At 39.6% G+C, this 25,935-nt stretch overlaps 1 protein-coding gene across 14 annotated transcripts in view; it reads right to left on the bottom strand.

Annotated features, from left to right (window-relative positions):
* TENM2 (teneurin transmembrane protein 2) overlaps positions 1-2,595 on the bottom strand; it is a 686,412-nt gene extending 683,817 nt beyond the window's left edge. For 13 of the 14 annotated variants that reach the window (XM_068158288.1, XM_068158315.1, XM_068158323.1 and 10 more), the window contains exon 1: positions 2,395-2,595. The gene's annotated coding sequence lies outside the window, so the exon portion shown is untranslated. Of the gene's footprint in view, positions 1-2,035; positions 2,052-2,394 lie in introns of those variants that run through there. The other variant, XM_068158296.1, reaches the window with a different exon arrangement.
* Between the last annotated feature and the right edge of the window lie 23,340 nt (positions 2,596-25,935).

Raw genomic sequence — 25,935 nt, 5'->3', positions numbered from 1 at the left:
GTTAATTTTCCCCAAGCTACATAAACAGCTGAAATCTGATGACACAGAAACAAGATTCTTTTATTTTTATTATCTACATAAAAAATAAGTATGTAGAAAATTATCACAGAAGCACTGTCTTAGCAGGACATGTTTAAAAGGAAGCAGAATAAAAATTCAAACATCTAGATCAAAACTTTTTTTTTTCTTTTTGTAGGAAAAAATATGATGAATCTCTATGAATAATTGGGGAGAATTTGCTTCTGTGAGTCAGCTAGAAAAGTTTTCCTCTCAAAATGAATTAAAGTTCAGACCTCGCAGATGGCATTCTGAGTACCAAACAAGCTACACCAATGTAGTATATGAAATGAATAGTTTTTATTACTCAGTGACTAGAAACCTCAGCACATGGGCCAAGCTAATTAATTGTCAACCTGGTTACTGATTTGCCAGTGCACAAAAGAATGATGCCCAAACACAATCACACTTTATACATATTTTAAACCTTGACAATGCCACCTATCTCGAGCTTGTCAGCCCCCTGTAAAAATCCACTTTATCTAGCACTTACATAAGCCCCTTAGAAAAGCACCTGTCATCTTTTTGCAAGGTGGAGATTCACCAGGTTCTCAAATCAGTATAATTTGAATGATAATACAGATGTCTTGAACAAAGAACCACCTTTCTCTAAATTCTGCTGAAGTTTGAAAGAAAACTTTGAGGCTGTGCAACCAAGGTTGACTACTAACATGTACAGAGTAACTGTACTAACAGGTAAAAGCACTTTTCCATTAACTCTTCATTTAACACAGACTACATTTTTAAACACATCACATTTCAAACAGCATTAATACAGTGCTCTGAGAGGACATTAGACAACTAAAAATACTTATTGACAACTTGCATTCAGTTCTGTTTCAGCGAAACTTCATTTTCTTAAATTAGTGCAATACTACTACTTCTAGACTTGACTTCTTTAGAGAACATATGCATTTTGAATTTCTTTGTCCTTATATAATCCTTTACCTATACAACTAAAGATTATAAACAAAGTCTCCTTTAACTCTGTTCTGGCATTTCAACTGTAATGCCTGTTTTCACTATGTAATACATGGTTTGGTACCTTTCAAGTACAAGTCAAAGATTATATATATAATAATATAAATATTTATGTGCACACATACACACAGAGACAGACAATACTTGCCATTACATTTTGAGCCTTGTAAGAAGACAGAACACTTAAACATGGAAACAATAAAAAAAAAAGGGGGGGGGGGGGGCGCACAAAAAGCACGTTACAAGTATCAAGTCATCTGAAATTGCTACAGAAGATAAATGCTTACACTAGAATTTACAAACATCCTAACAAGAAGTGTTGAAAAAGGAGTCTGGTTCAGAGATAAAGATTTAAGAGCTCAATTCACATGCATTAAGCTGCCTTATTTCAATTTCAGTTTGAACGTACGCAAAAAGCAGAATAGTATCTTGTCAAACTGCCACTCCATACAAGGTCTAGCAGGGACTTGGTCTGGTGTTAGCACACGTTGGTACATTGTCTCAGCAAGGTACGCGATACATGCCGGCAGTCTCTTCCTCCACAGCTATGAATTTATTATTAAGTGCAATTCTGAAACACCTCAATTGCAGGGCTGCACCATGAAACACTAAAGCTCTTCTACATTTATTACCTTTCCAAACAACACCATATAGCTGTCCTTTTACTGCTTCGTGCAAATCTACAGCAATGAGGCAAAGGAACCTTTTTTTTTTTTTTCCTTTTAATTCCCTTTCGGAATACAAATGCCTGCCTTCTCTTATCGCTCCCTGCTCCTAACCAAGGCGCACTGTGGACAATAGTTTCTGAATCAGCGATACCTTCCCATGCCGTTTGCAAAAACGGGGGGTGAGGGGGGAAGGGGAGGGCAAGAGACGTCGTACTTCAATGCCAGAAAAAAAATGTTTAAAAGAAACGAGAGAAACATAAAATAATGAAGCAGCTAAAAAAAAAACCACCAAACACAACGTTAAAACACCGCGAAAATAAAAGAAGTACCAGCGATTAGGGATGAGAACGGGCAGAAAAGCAGCAGCACTTATTGCAGAGGCACAGAGAATCCTTCGTTGGAACTCATGCAACTAATGACCTCTCCAACTGCTGAAATATACGGCTTCAGGAAAGAAAACACTTACTGCCTGGTTTTAAAGCACACACCAGAAGTTGTCAACTCCGCTAACGCAATTGCAGAAAAGGCGAGGGGAGGGGGAGAGGGGGGCGCGAGAGGGGGTGGGGGGTGGTAGAAAGGAGGGGAGCGACAGAGACAGAAATGCTGCAGCTTTAGGCGCTATTGCCGAATAGAGAGCAGTAAGGAGAGCCCTGAGCATGTAGGCAAGTAAGAAGTGAAGAGCATTTACCAGCAGCAGCAGGTTGAGCAGCCCGAGAGCCTCACACCGTCTCTGGGAGATAACTTAGCACCGGTGCGGATTCCTTCACTGAGCAGGGACACCCCTCTCCTCTCCTCTCCTTTCCTTTCCCTTCCTTTGCTTTGCTCTGCTCTCCCTTTCCGTCCCGTCCCTCCCCCGAGGAGCGGAGCAGCGGGAACAGCAGCAGCCTCCCACCGCCCCCAGGGAGCGGCGCGGTGCGACGAGCAGCGGAACGGCCGCGGCGGGCGGGAGCTAGGCGGCAGGCGGGAGCGAGGCGACTGAAGACGGGCGGGAGCGCGGGCCCCGGCAGCCGCCCGCGCCAGCCGCGTTCTGGCCGCAGCCCCGCCGGCACCCGGCTGCACGCGCCGTGGCCGGCCGCGCCAGCCAATCCCGGCGCTCGGCACCCGGCTGCGCGCGCTCGGGGCCCCTGCGCGCTGCCGGGGTCGGCGCGGCTCTGAGGGCGGCAGCGGCAGCACTTCGCCAGTGCCCCGGTTTGCCCTGGCAGCCCACGAGCAGCGCCTCCGTGAGCCCCGGCAGCCCTTCCACCGTGGCGCCGCGGGCTCGGGTTCGCGATCTCCCGCAGCGCTGCCCGGGTGTCCTTGTTGCCTTGACCGTCACTGCGCATAGCGCGCGTCAGTGCTCCGCGCCCGGCCCCCTGCGGAGCGGAGCGGCTGCCCCAGCCGAGAGCTGCCGCAGAGGCGCAGGACCAGGGGAGGCCCCTCACCTCCGCTGGGTAAACTAGGCTCACGGCACTGACTGTGGACATGGGCAGGAGCCTGGCAGAGGAAGCTGGCGTCAGGACACCTGTCCCTTCGCCCCAGCGTGGAGCTGAGGACTAGGAGGGGAAGGACAGAGGCTACCCTCGTGGAGGGCCGCAGCTTCTGCCGGCCTTTTCCCGCTGGAGCCATGAGGAGGCGGCGGCAGAGCCGCCGTGAGGAGGCAGCGGGAGGCGCCGGGTGCCTGGTCCCACTGCCAGTCCCGCGCCTCCTGCCGCGCCGCCAGCCCAGCGTGCGGGCTACTGCTGCGAGCGGCCGGGCCCTGCGCGGCGAGCGGGCAAGGGCAACTGACAGCAACAAAGCATCCACAAAACCTCACCAAGGGAAAAACTTAGAAAATTGCTTCCGCCTTCTTGCCACAACTTAGAAACGTTTCTACAAACTGTTTTACACTTCTTCGAAACAGAATCACTTTACTTTTCATATTCTTCTTCATGACCTGGCTGTGGGTCAGCCTCAGACGGCACATTCTCTATAACGTTACTTCCAAATATTGTGCAGAATACTTATCCCTTCTGCAAAATATGATTAAATGTTGACTTAAATATTTAAGTTTTCCCTTTTGCCTACACATCTATGGAAGCACCTCAAAGAAAAGGAGCACTACAGCAGAGTAGATCAGGAAATAAGAGAATGGTGAACTGCTAGAGACAAGCTGTCAACTCATAAAACTATAGATTCATGGCAAGGCCAAGAGGAAAGTATAGCAACTTATACTCACCAGGATATACAGGAAGAACAGTGGTAATAAGAGCTTTGAGTAAGGCACGGTAACAGGGCTAACAATGCTGCCCAAATGTAACAATATTCATGTCTGTATTCCATAAAATAGGAAATCTGTATGGATAAATAAACTAAAGCATTCTGGATTACCTGTAGCTGGGAGATGTGTACTGTAAATGTCTGATTACGGACAAACTACAGCAGAGTTAATTTTCCAACTGCAACTGTAGTTTTGTAACTGTCAACAAAGAGCAGGAGTTTTAAGGGGCAATCCAGATATCAGCAGGGAAGTATCTCTCAGCTTTTCAAGGTTAATTGAGAAGAGGGGAGAGCTGAGCATACTACTAGAACTTGGTAAATTGCATGTAATGCTGTAGCTTGAGGACTGCATCTATTCACAGGGGTAAAGAAGATCTATGTAGCCACTTTTCCCTGCCCTCATCTTTTTTCTGTGGCATTTCACAAACTTCAAGATGCATTCTTGTCTCAAATGATATGGTCAAAATTTTAATGTAATATGCATAGTGATGTCTTGATTCTGTAGTGAGACTTCTGTAGAGATGCTATGATAACTGCTTTACTGGAAATAATTTCTGTGCTTGAAAATAAAGTAGACTGCAAAAATGGATGTTAGATATGTATGAAAAAAATTGTTGCAGTTAAGTAGTGACTTGTCCGTATTAGGAAGAAAGACTGAAAATTACACTCAGATGGAAAACAAATCTCATCAAACTGCATTTTGATGCAATGCAAGTTTCAGTGGAAAAGGTCTATAATAGCAGTCCATAAAGCAGGTGGCTTGATGCTTATGATGGTTAAACAGAAATTAGCAAAAACCAGAATATGTTTAGCCTGTACAGTCTTCAGCTCTCTGGAGTATTTCTAGCAGTGACACACAGACTACTACAAAGTTACTTAATATACCAGTGATTTGAGAGAGAATAAGCAAATGGCTCATTAAATACCATGCAACAAATATTTGTTGATGGTCAATTATGATGGATACAGGTTAATGGCACAGACCAACCCAGACACCTTGGTAAGAGGGCCTCATCTGTTCAACAGAATGGGTGAAGTCAAGGTCAGGTATTCAGTGAAAAAGAACACAGGTTACCTTTCAGGTTAGGGGATTGTTTCTGGAAGGCAGTTTACAGAAAAGAGTATGTCCTGGTGAATGACTGAATGTATGCTTCCACTGGCAGAGGACACCTCGAGTACTGTGTCCAGTTCTGGGCCCCTCAGTTTAGGAAGGATGTTGACTTGCTGGAGCATGTCCAGAGAAGGGCAACAAAGTTGGTGAGGGGCTTGGAACACAAGCCCTATGAGGAGAGGCTGAGGGAGCTGGGGCTGCTTAGCCTGGAGAAGAGGAGACTCAGGGGTGACCTTATTGCTCTCTACAACTACCTGAAGGGGGGTTGTAGACAGGCAGAGGTTGGTCTCTTCTCCCAGGCAGCCAGCACCAGAACAAGAGGACACAGTCTCAGGCTGCACCAGGGGAGGTTCAAGCTGGAGGTCAGGAGGAAGTTTTACACAGAGAGAGTGATTGCCCACTGGAATGGGCTGCCCGGGGAGATGGTGGAATCGCCATCGCTGGAGGTGTTCAGGAGGAGACTTGACAGGGTGCTTGGTTGCATGGGTTAGTTGATTAGGTGGTGTTGGGTGATAGGTTGGATGCGATGATCTTGAAGGTCTCTTCCAACCTGGTTTATTCTATTCTAAAGATGATAGGTGTGAGTGGATGGGTATCAGAGAGACTAACAGCCAAAATAAACAGAAGTTAGATGTCTAGGCATTGTCACTAAGATCAGTGTGAGAATACTGACTTTGTGTCCACACTATATAAAAATTAGAATATCTGAGAGACAATTAATGTTTTAGAAGGATAACCATGTCTTCTCCCTAAAGTAAGAGTCATAACAGAAGACAAGGAACCATGCTCTCCCTTCCTTTTGTACTCAATTTAAATCGATCTTGGATTCTTTTAGGTGTGGTATTACAGCTTTGACGAGAGTTTTGTTCCCATCCCTTTCATCTGGTGGTAAGGGTGTTCTCCTGGGAATAGGAGACATGAGGCAGAATATGCATGAGGCTGCAGAGAATAAACTAAATACCTGATTTTTTGGGTTAGACTTCTTTAACTACTGATTAGTAAGTAAATGGTGACCACAGGAGGCTACTTCTCTAGCATATTTCAAATCCTTTAGCTCTGTTTATTTCTTTGGGGGAAAGAATGGAAGTGGCTGTCTTCAAGAACAAATTGCAAGCAGTGATGTCCAAGTGAATATAAGTGCATTTCTTCAGATTTTAGTGACTGAGGAATGGGACTGCAGATGTATCACTGCCCTATTTCCTCCTGGCTATGTTAGTTACTGCTCCTTGCCTGAGATGCTTTAAAGGTAGGGCCGTGATGCACAGCCTAGAACCTGTGGTCCCTAGTATCTTTGGAGTTTCTCTTAGTATCACCTTCTCAGTTACAGCACCTGCTGACATAGGAACGCCTTGTCCACTTTCAGAAGAGCTATGGTTCTCTTTCCCACATTTATTTGAAAAACTGATCTTCAGTGTGATTTGAAAGGAGAGGAAAAGAGGAGACAACACAAAAGGTTTGCAGTTTTCTGGAGAAAAGCTAGATGCTTGTCCCTTTGCCTTTTAAGCCTTTGAATTTTATAACCTGGAACTGTTGGTTTTCCCATGTGTCTTTCTATATCATCACTCCTTTATTAGTATGTTGTTGCTCCACCACACGCATTGCTATAACTTGATCAAAACTGGCCTAATTAAAGATGATTTCTGGAAGCTGATGCTCTGTAAATGCATTGTACAATGAAGGTGAAATTTTAATACTGCAACTAATTAATGACTGAAGCATTTTACCTATGGAATGCAAATACTGTATGGCTTGGAGTCTTTAAATAGAACTGGCAATGTTTCTGAATGTTTCTCAAACACAAGTTATGGGATTGATGAAGTGGTTACTTGGGTGAAGTTCAGGTGATGTTTACTGGCTGCCATTACACAAGGGGTCACACCAGATGATGGGCATAGTTTTTGCAACTGGGTAAGCTGTAAATCATGATATGCAATGATCCACTCTAACTATGCAGGACTCAACTCTTCAGAACAGAGAGCTTATCTTACTGAGAAATGTCTCTTAAATGCTTTAACACATTCTAAAGAGGATTATTTTAATTAATTGGGACAATTTCCCCCATTATACGTACTGGAATATGATTAGCTGCACCTCATTTAGATGCCCTATTTTCATTCTTAATCCTATGCTGCAATTGCAGACACACAGCCTCCAAACACTAGTCCGGATTATAAAAAAAAGTAGGAAAAAAAACCCATGCATGGAAGCATCTGTTCCAAGGAACAGCAACCACACAATGGAACAGAAGTATCATGCACTGAGCTACCAACAAAGAGGGAGCAGCAGGATCAAGACTTTTAACACTTTGCAATTATCATCTTTGGTAATTCAGTAAACATGGTGCAGGTTTGACCTCTTAAATATTGCCTGAAGCTGCATGTAATTTGTCAAAGAAAAAGAGAAAGGTGTTGAGATTGTATGAGTATTTTCAGGTAGTCCCTTCAGCAATTATTTTTTCTTCTACAGCCAGCCCTTCTACCTTGTAAGAATTACAGCCTGTCTTTGAAATGGCTCAAGTGGAAGTACTGAGCAGGTAGAAAGCTACTTGCTATATGCTTGAATGGCTCCGAACAATTCAAAGCCATCAACAAGTTTGCAGTTCCAGGAGAAGAAGTGGGGGGGAAGGTGGAGGTGGGGGGGGGAAGATGGAAAGTCTTTGTGGGTAATACCTGCTCAGTGGAAAGTAAAGAAAATGTGAAGAATTTTATAGGCAACAAAGCACTGTTGTGCTGAAAGAGGGATCATTTTTCTATAGAGAAATTCCCGTCCAACAAGGAGCTTGTTTGGTGTGCACAGCCATCCCCAATGAAACCCCCACCCCATGCACAATTCAGCAGAATACCTGTTGTCTGCTATGGTGCATGTCTACAGTATGTTCTACATATGTGAAACTCTAGACTAACACACCTAAGCCCCTTTTCCCTACACATCACAAATAATCCAAAGGAATTATGAAGAATCTGGCTGCCAACTTGAGCTAGCATCTGTAAGAAAATGATGAGCCTTTGCTCATCTGGCAGATCAAGAGGGAGAATTCATTGAGCTCTGAAAAGAATTGTCTACATTCAAATTGTCCAGCTCACAGGAAACAATGCTTGGTGGTCACTCATGAAGAGTTTGTGAGATGCACTGTTTCCACTGCAGTTACTGTGCTAAGAGTGCTGACATGATAATCCTAACCCCCTAATACAAATGTTAAATTAAATACACCAACATCAGCACAATTCTTACTCATGTGAATCAGGATGTGGGTGTCTTACCTTCTTCTGCCCCATCCAGTTACTAGAGTCATGTCTGTTTCTAATGCATGTTTTAGATTCCAGTTCCCCAGCACTGAAGCCTGTACTCTCGTTACTGTTGTAACAGAAACGGAAGATAGAGTTGCTAACTAGTCTTCAGTTTGGTTTTGCAAGCTACTGACTACTACTGAGTGCAACTGCAAGCTATAACAGTGTTAATTTTCTTAGCCATTTTAATGACTCTGACACCAGAGGATAAACAGTTGCACTTGTCTTCCTGCAGCAATTACTGAGAAGTTACACTGTATCACATTAAAGAAAAAGTACATGTTTTATGTAGTTGTCTGCATATAGAAACACCTTTGCATGTTTGGTCTGGGAGGAAATGCTACAAGGTGCTTATTTTCAAAACTGTGGAAGTCAGGGACCATTCCCGTTAGTAGCAATGATTTCACTGACTAAGTGAACTAAGGATAAAAACAACATTTACTTCTGCTATCAGAAATACTTTTCCCCAGCCCTCTGTGATGTGGTATTGGTATGGACGGGGTATACCACAGCTGCACACTCTGAACAACAGTAAATGAAACTAAGTTTAGACCATGGCAACAACTCACAGACAGTTCTAGTATCTAGTCAAGGTAAAAAGTCAGTTTAACTGGTTTAGCCACAAGATATGGTCAAATAATATATCCAGAATTATACACAGAGAAGGGGGGAGGGGAGGGGGAAGAAAAAAGAAACTATCAAAGTGTGAAGATTGCAGTAGAAAATTTGCATAATAGTGAAATTTGTCAGTCAGTACAAGATTTAAAATCTGACTCCAGACCAGTATTAGGTTAGCAGTATGCTTAAGCAATAGGCATGTAAACAGATGCAGATATATCATCTACTGGAAGGTGTGAGCGAAAATACAGCCAATGACTGGGGAAAGAGTAATGAAGATCAAAAACCCGTCAAAATAAAAGTGTCTAGTATACAAAATAGGACATGCAATTTGTGACATTTTCTTTCTAGCTGATACGCTTCTATCCCTACATAAAATGCCCTTGCAAACTTTACTAACAGCACTTGTGCCTTTTATAAATAAGCCCACTCTGGGGACTGGGGGAGGAATTAGTTACCTCAATGAATCTGTTACTTAAAAATAAGATATATCAGTGGATATTTTAACTTTCATAGGGTCACTTGGCATTAGAATATATAGTAGAACAATATTTTGTTTTAATTTTGAGAAATATGAAATAATAATAGAACAAGATAAATTTCACTCAGTTGGAGTAACATTTTCCCAACATCTAGCCTAAATTCTGTGGTTTTGCACAGCGTTTTCACCAAAGTAATGAAATAATAGAGACTATGTAATTGGTGTTATTTTAAGTAAGCTATTAGTTAAACAATTTTAATCTGCATTTGCTTAACTACAATTTAATTCCATCTTTCCTGACTCATTTTTATGCTATAGTCCTTCTTCTTCCCCCTTTTAATGCAAAATATTTTCCTTGAAATAAAGTTCTACACAATCACACAAAAGCATTCACTTCCTTCATTTATCTTCTAACAAAATCCAACTACTTCATCCAGGATCAGGGCCCCATCTTTGCTACTGCCTAAATAAGACAGCCCAGTCCTGCCAAGGTCATGGTTTAAATACCTATGTCCTGAATATTGTATGAAAGAGGGATGATCAGCTCAGCTGTTACCAGTTACTTTGTGTGAGGAAAGGTGCAAGATACAGAAGTTTTCATGCCTGATCTCCTTCCATTATCTGTTGTGCTAAACTGCAGTGAGCAGTCCACAAGAAGCCCCATATTTAATGGATTGGCTGTAACAGCACTGGGCAATAGATTTATAAAGTGATAGGGTATACACAGTTTATTTGCGGTAAATATGTATAATGCAAAGAAACATGTTCATTTATCACTCCTGCCAGTAAGAACTCCTGCAGTGCAAAGAGAAATGAAGACAGCCACAGAAGAATGGGAAGTTAAAGCTGGAATTATATGTGCAAGGATGAATAATCTAGAATGCCTAGGAAAATAACATGCTATAGCAGTCTCTACCAAAATACCTACATTCAATAATATGTTCTTTTAAGCTGCAGATAAATAGGAAAGATGACAACAAAACATTGTTAACTGTAAGGTTTACTATATCTCCATGTTTTATAAAGTTGGAATTTAAAGAGGGGTTTGGAACACAAGCCCTATGAGGAAAGACTGAGGGAGCTGGGATTGCTTAGCCTGGAGAGGAGGAGACTCAGGGGTGACCTTATTACTCTCTACAACTACCTGAAGGAAGGTTGTAGACAGGCGGATGTTGTTCTCTTCTCCCAGGCAGCCAGTACCAGAACAAAATGACACAGTCTCAGGCTGCGCCAGGGGAGGTTCAGGTTGGATGTCAGGAAGAAGTTCTATACAGAGAGAGTGATTGCCCATTGGAATGGGCTGCCTGGGGAGGTGGTGGAGTCACCATCGTTGGAGGAGACTTGATGGGGTGCTTGGTGCCATGGGTTAGTGGTTTAGGTGAGTTGTATTGGTTGATGGGTTGGACGCAATGATCTTGAAGGTCTCTTCCAACCTGGTTTATTCTATGTGATTCTATGTGGTAGGAGAAGGCAAGCAACCCAAGGGAAAATGAGAATATACAGTCAGCTAACTTAGTTGAATGGCTGTTTTCTGTTGGTTTCTTACTTAAATATTTCAGTTAAAAATAAAAAAATAAGTAATGTTTACTATAAAAATTCTATCAAACTAGTGAAATACAATTTCCTTCTAGTTTTAATGTCACTGCATTTTTATTCTTCAGTATTTTCAAACAATTGTTTACTCTGCCATGCTCATTAAAGACATATTTTCTTTGTATTCAAAGGATCTTGTAATTGCTGGTTAACACACTGCTACACCAGGACTTATTAAGCAAATTATTCTGTCATTTCCATTCTCTTCCAAAGACACAGAGATATACTTAAGTTATTTAAAATAATTTCTTGCTGCTCTCATATTATTCGGTGTGAAACAGGAGAATTGCAGAACATTCACACTGAAACTGTGAATGGCAGAACTTTTCACACTGAAACTGACATTTGTGAAACTGTATTTATATGTTCTCTGCATTCTCCTGTCCTATTAGTGTTAGAAAAGTTTGGAGGATACTTTGTACTTCTCATTTCATAAGCTATTCCCAGGCTAATTTCTGATCCCAAGAAAAAAAAGTGTAAGCTGAGACTGTCAAATCCTCAGTGCCAGTGCATAAATGGGATATAAAGGTACCTCAAAAAGAGAACTTGAAGTTCTCCCACTGCTTTCTTAGAAATGTGAAACTCTGCTTACTAATACTTTCTAATTAGCACTATTGAAATAGTAAATGAAAAAGAAACATATTCAGTAGAAAGATTATGTACAAAATAAAACAAAAATACAAAATATCTTTACCATTGCTAGTAAGATTCTAAAAATGGACTTTGCTCATCACTGAGTTCATCATACAAAATTTATCATAAGCATGCTGCAGTCTCTCAGGTTTGATAACCTGCTACACTTACAGAAGAAGTGAAAACTGATTTTTGCTGCATTCCAAATAAAGATTACTGTAACATAATTAAGAATATATTCCTGTCATGGAAGAAGACAGAATTTGCCTTTTTTCAGTAATTTGTTCATATTCAACTCAACACTTTTCTAACAACAGGCCATAAAAACACTTGGTGTCTGTCCATGATACCAAGCATTACTACCGGCATAATGAAGCTTTGCTTCTCAATTAATCACCTTGACTGCCAGCAAATAGTATATTTATCTTAATTATCTTCCTACGTGTAAGTCTCTCCTTTATGCTGTACAGCAGAACCTGATATGACATCTGGCTACAGAATGGACAGAAATTCAGCCAAAACATCAGTGGAGGCACAAGCTGTCCATCATGTCAGCTCCTCAAAAGGTGATCCTAAAGAGCATACCTGAATTGAGACACTGCTTTGTCATTTGTGCATCTGCACAACTGGCAGGAAAACAGCAAACAAGAACATACAGAGTAAGCTAGAGCACGCCCATTCTGTCAAGGAGCTCTGTGTCTTTAACTGTAACTTTATGCTACAGCCATATAAAACATGAGTACCTCCAAGAGTATGGCTTCGTGCTTTCAGCTTTGTCATAGATTTTAATTAAAGACAAACAGAATTACGGACAGCACAAATTATTTTTCTCAAGTGAGAAACAAAAGGGAGGATGCCTGGCTAATTTATTTGCTTTTGTTTGCATCTCCTTTTCCACGATTATTTTAACAAATGAGTTTACCAGCAGGAATGCTTGGTAAAATAATGATGCAAATATTGTTAAATATTGTGATTATTCACAGCAGAACCTATAAGTTATGTTTCTGCAATTCAAAAAGAGAAATGTGTTGCACGACCTACAAACCCATTCAAAAAAAATAAATAAATAAAAAAGCTTGAATATTCAAAAAGCTCTGAATGAATTACAGCCAAAAATTATGCACAGATATTATTCAGCAAACAGTTTGAACATATACATCAGAAAACTGGTTTGTTTGGAAAACTTGCAAACACAAAATGGAGCAAAGAAATTATTCATTATGAATTATTTGCACAGCATCTGTCTTACTTTCTCATGTTAATTGCCTCTGCTAAACCACATTTTCTCCCCCTCAATATGTAAATTTAAGTGATTTTGCATATTCTCTGAATACCCAGTAAATGCAAGTTTCATTACCTTACCGCTTATGTCTTTTTTTGTCAGTATAATTACACTAGAGTTTATATAATTTTGAAATTTGACCTACCAGCTTTCTGTAGATTGCAACCTCTTCCACCAGATTTGGAGTGTCGCCTAGTATCAAAAAAAAAAAAAAAAAAAAAGAAAAGAAAAGAAAAATAAAATTAAGAACAGTTAAAAGCATGCACATTGACTGCCGTTGTGAAAGATCTTGTAAGGTATGTGTTAATTCCCCCTGTATTGATACCTATTGAAAAGCTCAGGTTTGATTTTAATCACAGTTCTTTCAAGGACATGACCCACACCTTGATGCGAATTAACACAGAATTTTATTGGCTTTTGAGAGCCTGTGCAAGACTTTCCTCTATAGTAATCCCTGTATCCTTTTGTGCTCCCTAGGAGGTACCACTCCAGTTGTATATAATTATTCTTTCTACAAATACAAGCTTAATCATCAGGTAGTTTGGTTTCCTCTTAAAATATGCCTTGTTTCCACTGAATTGTCTGACTTTTTGATTCTTTGACCATGAGAAGAAAATGTGCACATTATATCATACCTTTTCTTTGCCATAGCCTCATACCACCAATAGAAATAAGCGTCTTGTCAAAAACTGCGCTGATCTTAGAAACTAAATGCAAGTTTAATCTTTAAGGCCTGTTAAGAGAAATGCTATCCCCAGCCAACTGTGTCCCACTGGGTCACTGAGAATGTCACCTAAGTGAAGCCTCAGGATGTGTTCGTTATCAGCATATATACTTAATTAAAAAGACAGATCTGCAGAAAGCACTCTTGTTATACCGCTATATTTAGAAGCCAAGTACTTTGAGTAGCACAAAGATACACTTTCCTAATGGCATAAAACCTTCAGTTCAGAATTCTGTCTTCGATGTACCACAAAATATATAATCCCTGAAATTATTTGTTGGTTGGGTTTTTTTTTCCCATTTTATACCGAGGTTACAAAACAATGTGTTAACGTGGGTAGCACAACTGGGTAAAAGCACATTCATTCATTCATTTACTTCTGCGGTGGGCAGAAACCTGGCTTAATGCTTACAGAGAGTGTTTTGCAATAGCCATTAGTACATTGCCAAGGCACAGTAGGTAGATGTTATTGCCTGTGCATCTCTACTGAAAACTCAGATGTTCTAAAATCTTAATGATTACAACAGGGGGAAAGGAATCATGGTGCAGTTTTATGGTATTTTGCATCTATACAAAATTTAATTGACTCTGCAGGTATTGGTTCTGCCTTAAGGAGTTCCCTTGGGCGTCACAAAAATCTCAGTATTTTTGCTTCCGATCCATCCACCCGTCTGTTCTGTAAGGCACCAGGCCTTACAGAAGTCAGATGACTCCTGAAATGAATGGCACTGATAAAATTTTGGGCCTTATCTTCAGCAACTAATTTTTTCATGACTGTTTTTGTAATATACCTTTAGGCTACAAAACACATCTATAGGTTTTTCCTCTCTCCAGGATGTGTTGTCCTGTATGCTTTAACAGTTCAGTGAGCTGAGCTGATTCAAATGAGCCTTGAAATGTTAAATACAACTTGTAATATCAAAGGTTCTCATATCAAATAATTTTCTTCCTGTGGATTCTATGGAGATTAAGGACTCATGCAGGGACTAAAATGTCCAATACTCACATCAGATATCTCAGAATTGGCTGTATCATTATCTGTTCATTGAAGGAATGGCTCCTGCATTTCTTTATTTGTAAACCAGGTGCAAGGGACATAGTATTAGGTCCACAGGGGACTGAGTGAAAGCTAAATATTGAGTAATTGTGTGACAGAAATCTTCGTATACAGCCCAGAGGTGATGTTTTCTTTGCAGCTGCTGTAGAAATTAATTTTGGGGTCAGAAAATAAACTAAGTGCTGCACTTAGTTTTTCCTCCAGTCTGGTTATCTCAAAGCCCAGAGAAAGAAGTTGTCTCTTTGTTGTTGTTTTTCTGGTTTTGCTTTCCTATCTTGCAGCAGTGTCTGTTTATATCTTGCTTACCTTTCTTTACTTCTGAGCTGAATTAAGATGAAGTATGGTTTGACTCGTCCGAATACCAGTCCCCAAAACATTCCTGTATTTTCTGAATTTTGAAGAAAAGGAACTATCAAGAAATTACCTGCTGCTTTCCCACCCTTCACTTTGCTGATGTGGAAGGGATACTTGGAGAAGAGTCCTTTTTGATTTTTATGTCATGTATCTGGTCTGTTTATCAATACAGCCCTTGTGTGCTTGTTATCACATACAGGACAACCATACCCATGTTGACAGGCTGAACTGGATCTACAGTCCTAGTTCTGGCACATTTTTCTGTGCTATAATTAACTTTAATTTTCTTATCATAAAGCAGGAATACAACTTCTCTCTATGAACTTCATGATACTCTTATTAAAAAAAAATACTTTGAAAAGTAATTAGTAAGCAAATCAGTGTGGGGAAAAAAAAAAAAAGGGAGTTGTTTTCCAGGACTGGCATTTTAATTGTAAATGCAGTCACACGGAATCAAATGTTTCTAAAGATGCTATTTGAATAACTCTGAGAATGACAACAGTTAAAAGGATATATTAGGATACAGACAATAACCCCACATTTGTTTCAGAACTGTTGTTTAAGGGGAAAATGCAGGGCCTTGATGCCACTGTGGAACAACTCTTAGCTGCATAATGAAAATCACTGTGTACAGAAATGAGACGGGAGTATTTTAATGGAAAGCATATTGTCATTTTCCTTACATTAGAAGTCAAAGGCAATTAAAACATAATTTAATTAGAGAATATCTTATCAGCTGTAAAAAGTAAAATTGATTAATATGCAGTGTAGGGATAACTTGGCCATTGCTACATGTAAAGTGATGGTGAGGCTGACAAATTAGTCACTTGGGGTTTTTTATTTGATAATTTTATGTGTTTTTATATTTTCCTTCACCACTGAAAGCATTTTAATTAACTAATGTTTGATTGCTCATTGTTTGTAAATGGAAAACTTTCTAAATATATTGTGATCTGAAGAGCTGCTGGAAATCAGATTAAGCATCTAGCATGATAATATCCTGCTCTTTCATTACTAGAAGTATTTTTCAGATACTAGAAAGAATTTTTCTTATGATTCTTTCTGTTTGTATTACTGTTCAACAAGATGTTTTAGTCTCCAGCTTGAGCATCACATGTAGCTGCAAACAGGTCAGCATAGCTGACAGCAGCTACAAATCCATGAGCAATCTCCTCATTTGGAAGAATCCATGTCAATCACCCAAGGGCTGAATTTGGCCATGCAAGGAATACCCAATCAGTAGTGAACGCTGACAAAACAGCATTCTGTTTTTTAAAATTCACAAGGAAAGGGGTAGCAGAAAAAATAATTTAAAACTCACTCTTACATCCATTAAACCAGTCATTACTTCAGTACAAATTTGAAAGGCAGCTTGATTCCTTATAAATATTAACAAAATATATAGGTATCTGTTCTCTTCTGTTTGTTCTGTTCTTTACAAGTGCAAGAGTTGATGACGTGGGTTCAGCATTTTTTGTCTATTCCTTTTATTTTGTACTAATACTGCTCTGCTAGTGACAAAATTTCAGCAGAAAATATCTACATGGATTTCACCTTAATGCATTACCTCCCTCAGAATGAGCACTTCTACAAGGAAATCCTACAGCGTTCTCCAAGGACTGGTAAATAAATTAATTAATAAGTAATTTACATTAAATTGGTCGGCAACACTTGAATACAAAACAGATGCCAGTGCTTCAGTAGTAGGACACCTGAATTTTGTTTATAATCCCTCTATTAACAGGACTTCTACAGCACTTGCATAGATTGACTGGATAGAGAAAAATCTTTTGTTTGACTAAAACTTCAGGTGTTGTATTAAAGCAAAAACAATCAAACAAACCAACCCCCAGACCAGCAGTATGTTGCAAGAGATTCCTAAGTGCACTGTTAGGAATGTATAATAACTAATAACTAGTCTGGTCCAGCTGAAGACCCCCTTGCTCACTGCAGAGGGGTGGACTAGGTGACCTTTAAAGGTCTCTTCCACCCCAAACCATTCTATGACTCTATGAACTAAGACCAGAGAATTATTTACAAGTTTGTGAACAAAACCACTGAGAAAGCCTCGAGCTGTATCCAAATGAGATGGCTCATGAAAAACAGTGCAGTTATTAGGTCAAAAGCTTAAAGAGATAAAACATCGATTTGTTATTTCACCAATTAAAAGTAATCGGCAAGCAGTAGTTACACAGCCTAATCAAGTGTCTCTCACTTTTGCTGCTCATTATAAAATCTCTGTACTTCAGACACTTTGTACTGTGAATTTTTAATAAAAATAACTGAAAGTACTAGGGGTGCCACAAAAGGGTATGATCACCTTTAAATAAGTAACAAAACAAAATCTTGGAAGCAATGGCGGGCATGAGAAGTGTTCAGAAACCATTAGCTCCCCTCCAATTAAATTTTACAAGACAGTTAAATCTCACATACTAATCTATGAAGATGAAACTGTCTGTGCATAAAGTTATCATTGCTTTCCTTCCTGCTGTTGAAAACATCATACAGCTGTTGAATGATGGTAAAAAGAGTCTAACAAAAGTGCTAGTTCATGGACTTGGTTTCATGCTTTCAGTATATTTCATATAGCTGGGCCTGGGTGATGTCGGAATGTGGTCAGAAACAGTCAGGGTTATTCACAACATTGGACTTGGACTGAAGTATCTGCGGAAATATGAACTATACTGTGAGGAAGAGAATAAGGCTCCTAATTTAAATGACCCAACTGTATTTTTGAGTCTTCATTATGTTTACAGGGAGTCCTCTTAGAGCTCTAAGACAACCAGTGAGATAAAAGCCTCTTCTTTTCAGTTAAAGTGAGATCTACAAGAAGAATATCTATTATTTGTGCCTTTTTTTGTTTTTGAGGAAGTTTTTATGTTTGTTTGGGGTTTTGTCTATTTTTTTTTAACAGGGAATATAAGAAAGATATTGAGGAACATCCTGAAATAATCAAATCATAGAAACATAGAATGACTTAGGTTGGAAGGGACCTTAATGATCACAGGATCATAGAATCAGTCAGGGTTGGAAGGGCCACAAGGATCATCTACTCAAACCTCCCCACCGTGGCAGGGTCACCTCTCAACTAGACTCGGTTGCTCAAGGCCTCACCCAGCCTGGCCTTCAACACCGAGCATCCACAGTCTCCCTGGGCTACTTGTTCCAGACCACTCTTGTACTGAAGAACTTCTTCCTAAGGTCCAGTCTAAATCTAATCTCCCTCAGCTTCAAACTGTTCCCCCCCTGTCCTGTTGCTCGACACCCTTATGAAAAGCTTCTCTTCAGCCTTCCTGTAGGATCCCTTTAGGTATTGGAAGGCAGCTCTAAGGTCCTCCCACAGTCTTCTCTTTAGGTGGAACAACCGCAGCTCCCTCAGCCTATCCTCATAACAGAGGTGTTCCAGCCTTTGGAAATACTACAGAATTCTGCAGGACTACATTATAAATTGATGATTCAAAATAATTTTTGTTTAGCCTTAAAATTCCCATGGAAAAAAATTAAGAATAATCTATGATGTAAAGCCATATCTTTAAATATCTATTGAAAAAAATAGCTGAATACAAACAGACAATAAATTCCAGGGTTGTAAATCTTTAACAGCCTAGAGGAGATGGATGATTTAAACACAGTACTGTTATTTCAGCAAGCCAATTTACATCTGGGAGGCTGAAGAGTGCTGGTAATGTCCACCTTGGGAGCAACAGCCACACCATTCAAATGCATGTTTTTCCAAGTCTCACTTTCCTGCTTAAAAATACTTCTCTAATCATCTGTGCTACCATATTAGCAGGAAGGTATCAGATACTGTTTGTCATGAATCATATAGGATTAAATAAAAATAAAAATGCGAAGGGGGATCTGGATGGTGTTAGATTGCATTTTTAGTACACACTGTTTCTTTCAAAAATGGCAGAAGTATTAGGGTTTTTTTACTAATGTAACCAGTCTCTTAAAAAATTGTTCAAGCTTCCTAATGATAAGCTGCAAATGAGAAACTAGGACAGGCAATAGTATATTTTTGATGCATATTTCACTCAAAGGAATCCCAAAGCCCAACACAAACAGTACCGATCATGCAAAACTGTACACTCTAGAATAATCACTGCCATTTAAAGTAACAGCACCACATTCTCAGTGATAAGTTTCTAATATAGTAAAAGGAATCCTCAAAAGTTCTTATAAGTGATAGTAGTCCTGATAAAAATGGTAATGGATTTTTGGCCAAGAAACTCAATATAAAGGCAAATATAGAAGAGATGTGTTAGTCAAACATAAGTTATTGGACTGAGTACAGAGCAAATGGATGAAATTATACGACATGCTATAGAGAAGGTCAGGTTACACAATCTAATGATCCCCTTTGGCCTTAAAGCCTGTGATTCTATGAAACCCTCCTCCTGCTGGAAGTCTGTAATTCATGTACTACTACTGATTTATTTATAAGAGACCATACACAGTAATAATACCTGTGCATGATTATCCACGGTATTTGTCCATGAATTATGTCAGCAAAAATGTGTTTAAGTAGAAGTATGACTTGCATATTTTCAATTTCATGCTGAGATCAAGGCCTAAGGAGGAGAACAGGTATATTAGTCCCCTAAAGGAAAAGCATAAAGTGATGGGTTTTTTTTGTTTTGTTTCGCTTACTGTTTCACATTCTTGTTATTATCAGTGCATCTTCTCTGTAACCACAGAAAGCTGGAACAGAAGAGTTCCAGGTACTGCCCCTGTAACACAGAACCACAGTATGTAAGGGGTTAGAACGGACCTTGAAAGGTCATCCAAATCTAACCCCCTTGCCAGAGCAGAATCACCTAGAGCAGGTCACACAGGAACGCATCTAGGTGGGTTTTGAATGGTGCCAGAGAAGGAGACTCCACAACCTCTCTGGGCAGCCTGTGCTCCATGATCCTTGCAGTGAAAAAGTTTCTCCTTATGTAATATCCCAAAAAGTGTTTTCTCCAGAGACTTGCACCAAATACTGTGACTACTCTATGTGTTAAAATTCGTATCATACCTTTCCCTAGAGATGCATTGGTGATACCACTGGGAATTTTGGTAAGAAAAAGGCTATTAATGTGTTGCCTTCTAATGATTTACAGATGATCTCCATGCAAATCAAACATATTTTTAAAAGAAATCAATGTAAAACAGCATGACCACAACTCAGAGCTCACAAATTTCTGGTTCTGATTCCTGATTCTGTCAAATGGACATTTATTTTGTACTTCATGAAATGATGCAGCTGGCTTTTTGTTTTCAAGCATCATTAAGAAAACATGAAACGTAGTAAATTACTGTAGAAATACAGTAGAGCACTAACGAGAAAGTATTACAGCCTAGGAGAGCCCAGTGTTCTACACTTGTGCATCTCATTTTGTAGGGACATAGGGTGTCTAAAGAAATCTCTGTGTCACAAACTTGTAATACAAAGTTTTCATTTCAGGTAAGAACAAAATGCAATGAAAAAATCCATCAGAATATATAGAAGGGAAAACTCTTGCATTTATCCTATGTATATCCTTCTGCTTTTACAAGTATTTTGGGTGTTAGTTTTTAACAGCTTTTTCTCACTATCAAATTTTCAAAATAAAATCCTGAAAGACACCTGAAGCTATTCACCAGTACAGAGTTGTTATTCATAAAACATTTCCTACTTTTTACTATAATTAATGCCAGTATAATGATATTTGGTAATTAATTCCTTCCTTCCTTCCCAATTCCTTCCTTCCTTCTTCCCTCCCTCTCTCCTTCCCTCCCTTCATCACAACAGGGTAATGATACTGAATTGTAATATTTATGTTCCTTTCTGAAATCCTACCAGATATTTCTGCTTCTCAGAGATAATGTGTAAATGAAAGGATAGAATGCAGTGCTGAACAGTGTACCAACTGTAGGAATAAACTAAGATGAGGTACTGCAATCCTACTGAATCAGGTAGAGTATGCAGACCCAGTCCTGCTCTCATGTACATGTGAACCATTCAAAGATAGCCATGTAATGACCCTGAACTCCACCCTTGCAGTACCTCTGTTACAGGTTTCCAAAGATGCTACCAAGAATCTTGATCTTGGCTTGGATTACCACTTCCTTCCATCACTTCTAACTGTGGCTTTATATTTCATAGTGTGAAGATCTGAAAGCACAGGTGTCCTGGACGAGGCATTAACAACACAGATAAATCTGTTCTGAGCCATTGCCCATTTCTCCTCCCTCTCTGTTGCAGGGTCTGGATTGAGGTCAAGGAGCCTAACAGGCAGGTGCCATTAATGCTGCCTGGAGGGGGGTGGAAGCTGAACCTGATCCCCAAACCTCACGTTTCAGAGAGGCGACTGCACATGTCAGATGCCATGACAGAAGGCACGTGCAGTTCACTCGCCACATAAACATTTTGAATTGATTGGCGGGATTTGAATGACTAATGTGCCATTGGGCTGTTCCATTTTCAAAAAGGGAATTTATAGGGGAAGGCCTCCTATACTTTTTGCTCGTTACGCTCATCCCTCGCATGCTCGTTACTCTCTTACCTCTCTCCCCCATTCGTTAATGGGATTCAAGGCGGGGATAAGCACCCTCCTTTCTCCTTTCTTCAGGGCAGTTAGCTTCTTTTGTTTTAATGGCACCGTGCTCGAGTTAGGCCTCCACTATAGCAGTATGCTCTCTCATTTCCTCTAAATTTGTGGATACTGTCCGTTGGACTATAACTACAAACTCAAAATATCTCTTCATCCAGCAAAGGTTTTGGTAGTTAGCAGCTCGGTGGTTTGTGAGTAAATTACACTATGTAACCTGGTTGTTTCTGAGGTTTATAGCTTGTTACCTCTTGGTTAACTCCGTTGTGAACTCGAGGTGATTTGTCTATGCCACTCGAGGCAGTATTGCTGTTTGGTTTTGCGTGCATAGGGAGATTCCAGTTTGTTCTTCAGTATTCCAAGTTCTAATTGTCCTAGACTGTTATTCTACTGTTAGCCTGTATAATCAACCTATCATCGACCGGGCAAACGAACATGAATAAAATTGGATTGGGAAAACAATTTTTGATATTTCATAAATAGTATTAATATTTTATCATATTTCCAGCCAATACATTTATATAACTAAAACAACAGGAGACTAACTCGAGGGAGGGGCATACATGCAAAGAAAGCCTGATACCCGGAGGCATGCTTCTCCAATGGACTGCTCACATCCTGTGACCCTTTGTGGTTTATGTGTGTTGTTTCCTGTTGAAGTCTAGTGCCAAGAGGAATTTCATTCCAGATCTTTCTGGGAATGATATTCCAGAAGCAGTAGATACTTCACTGAATCTCATACTAATAAGCTATGATACTAAATACAGCACCAAAAATCTTAATCAAAGTTAATGGTATCAACAAGAAGCAATGTAGCTAATAAAGATTAGCTGCTCAACAAAAGTTTTCTATGAGTAATTATATTATAGAACAGTAATTTAGTTTCTCTCAATCTGTAACTTCAAATATCTATACTAATTAGTTGCCAATCTACATCATAATAAATGAGATAATGAAATAAAGATGTTTTAAATATCCCTTTCTATTACATGTATGTTTTGCAGAAAGTTAATACACAAGATGATTCTGATATTTTTTCAATGATATATTAGCATATCAGTATGCCAATTAATACATTTTTCACAAGAACTATGTTCAACTGCTAAATCCACAGGAATCTGGACACAAAACAAAATATTGTATGTTAGATGAAGGCTGGCATGGGTTAAGCTTATCGTGAACACAGAGACATCACACCTTTCTCCATCACATTTGCACCTGCTCATGTGGTACACACTTCTGCTTTGATGGAAAATTCCTTTGGGTCTTCTTGGTGTAAAGCTGTTGGTGCTTGCAGCAAAATTTGGAGAGCTAGTAGTGAGCAGAGAACGTTTTCATTTGGCTGTTAAGCCAGAGAAATACCAACAGCATTTTTCACAGTTCATGAAAGGGACTATCACTTCTGTTAGCTTTGTTCAATTTGGGAACAAGACATATGAGCCTTTTGAGTTTTATGAATTTGTTTGAAAAATAATATTTATTTATCTGATTTTTTTTCTCCCTTTTTAAAAAGAAAACTACAGTTTTTAGATTCTGAATTTATACAAAAGGATTCTGCAGTATTCCCTTTGTAAGCTGAAGAAACTCTTGAGAAGCATTGCACAAAGCGAGGGAGTATTATTTATTTTTCTGAACGCAGTGATGGCAGTCAAAGCATGAGCAGCATAGCTTGTTGTATATATCAACCTTGCATGTTTTCCTGTCAGCTTTGCAGTTTGTCATCCACAGCTTAGCCTCCAAATGGCATGAACTTTGAGGACAGCATGCTGAAATGAAAGACTTGCTGCCTTCCTCCTACAGAGCAGAAACAAGACCACCAAGGAAAAGCAGAATATCTGTTTATTCCACTATACATAGCTTAATTTGTGGAAAAATATTTCATTATTAGCAGAAAAATAATACCATTCTATTAATGGTAGTGTAATTTGTTGCTACTATTTAGAGTGAATCTGTGAGGGAACTAGCTAGCATAACAAACAAAATCATAAAAGAAAACACTAAATGCAAAATCTGATATACAAAAGCAAAGACTGAGTTGGAGCAGCTGCAGTGGCTTATTATAAATACTTCTCAGCATTGTTCAGCTTGGTCAGTATTTGCCAGCTGGAGTGCAGTTGTTCTGAGAGGGAGGTGAGATATCCCTCCTCTCCATGTGGTGAAACAACGCAGCTAAGTGAGCAGAAATGCACAAAATAGTATGGTATTTTGTTCCTAAAATGATTCCCAGAGACAGAAATGTATTAGACTATTTTATGGCAGTATTGCCAGATTTATGACTGGCCAGTCTGGAGCACACTGATAAAGTTTAGTCTTTTATCATTGGAACCTTTTGATAACATTATCAGTTGTTGGGGTGTTTTTTTTCCCCTCTTAAGAGTGATGACTCTGGGTGATCTCCCTTCAGATGTGTGGTCACTGTATTATCTGGGCAGAACCTGCAGAATTTTCTCCCAGTTCTGCCAGGGGATTGAACAAGTTGGGAGCTGTGTCCCCATGTATGACAAGAAGCTTCCCATTACATCACATTCACAATTTACCTTGACAAGTTATCGTGGAGAACATTGGTGTGCAAGGCGATATAAATTAATAACATATGAATTTAAAAAGGAGTCCCAAACATCCACTGATAATTAAGTGCAAGAGGGCTTTTTCATTAATTAAAACTGGCATACACTGAGTTTATTAGACTGAAGGCATACAGCACAGTGGTCATTAGGTTATAATCAGTTTAAATATGCTAAAAACACAGCATGAGACTAAATTCAGACAGACTTGCTGGTCAAACAGCACTACTCAAACTGTTTTATCTGAGGTTTGATCTAAACCCCATGAGAGTCTGGCTATTGCATTCAGTGGGCACAGAGTTCAACCCTTGATGAAACTGAACACTTATCCTTGTATAATTCAATTACTTATGTCACTTGCTGAATATATTACTTCTTAGATAATTCTTTACATGTAACCACCAATACATAGAACATCCTAAACTCTCAAACCAGTTACTTTTGTTGTTTTCCTTTTCAACTCCTTCAATTCTTATTATTGCCTCCTGCTTCTGCTACCACTAGCATCAGCAAAAAATTGTTTTCTGTAACAAGACATATTTATAATACAATTGTGAAAGGCATTCACGTGCTTTTAGTTACAGTACATCACATCTCTTCTGTTCATTGGAGAAAATTATATGTAAGCAGCAGGTATTTTATTAAATTACAGCTGCAGTGTGGCCATATTTTACTGTGAATTGCAGGTACCCAACATAGTCATGCATGGCCATGTACAGGTGTCATCAGCTTTTTTTATTATGTTTGTCTGTACCTGGTGAATTTGACCATCATCACATGACAATCACACAGAATGACTGAGGTTGGCAGGGATCTCCAGAGCTCATCATTTCCAAGTTCCCTGCCCAAACATAGCAACCTAGAGCAGCTTGTCCAGGACCATGACCACGGATAGATAGAGACATGGATAGAGACTCTACAACCTGTCTAGGCAGCCTGCTTCAGTGCTCAGTCAGTCTCACAGTAAAGCATTTCTTGATGTTATGACAAAGCTAAGCCTTGCATGCTTTAGTTTGTGTCTATTGGCTCAGGGCAACACTGAAAAGAGTCTGACTCCATTTTCTTTCCACCCTCTCTTCAGCAATTCTCTTTGCTAGGCTGAACAGGCTGAACAGCCCTGGCTCTCTCAGCCTTTCCTCAGTTGTGAGATGCTCCAGTCCATCATCTTAGTGGCCAACTTTGCTGGACTCTTTTCTATAGCTCTCTTTTATACTAGAGAGTCCAGAACCAGACACAGTGATCCAGATACTGCAAGGATCCAGTCTGGGAAACATTTATTCATATTAGTACATAAACTAAAGCATAATGTAAAAGAATTATGAGCACATACAGTTTTAAAAAATAAACAGAAGTGAAATTTCTGCACACAAACATCACTAAATGAAGGGAAGGAGATTTCATGTTTGCAACTGAGTGGATGATTACAGGGAACTTTTTGCACTCCCCAAATAACAGTATAGTAAGCATGTCTGCTGTAGAGAGGATGAAAATGGCAAATCATCCATTAATAAGTATCTATTTTCCTTGACAAATGCCTAATTATTCAGCAGAGTAATTTAATGTTCCGTAGTAAGCTAAGAGGAACATGGATTAAAATACCCACACATCAATGGGCCCTGTTCAGTATTCCCTCCTCACTTCCACCCCAACATTCACAAACCTCGGCAGGGAATTTTCCTGAGGAGATCAGCTAATAATGTATTGTGCCCTGC

This window comes from Melanerpes formicivorus, unplaced genomic scaffold, assembly GCF_026170545.1.
Source record: "Melanerpes formicivorus ecotype bairdi unplaced genomic scaffold, bMelFor1.0.p_v2 SCAF_2, whole genome shotgun sequence".
In the NCBI taxonomy this organism is placed as follows: domain Eukaryota; kingdom Metazoa; phylum Chordata; class Aves; order Piciformes; family Picidae; genus Melanerpes; species Melanerpes formicivorus.
Note: the sequence above shows the minus strand (reverse complement) of the source record. Positions and strands in the feature narration are given on the sequence as shown.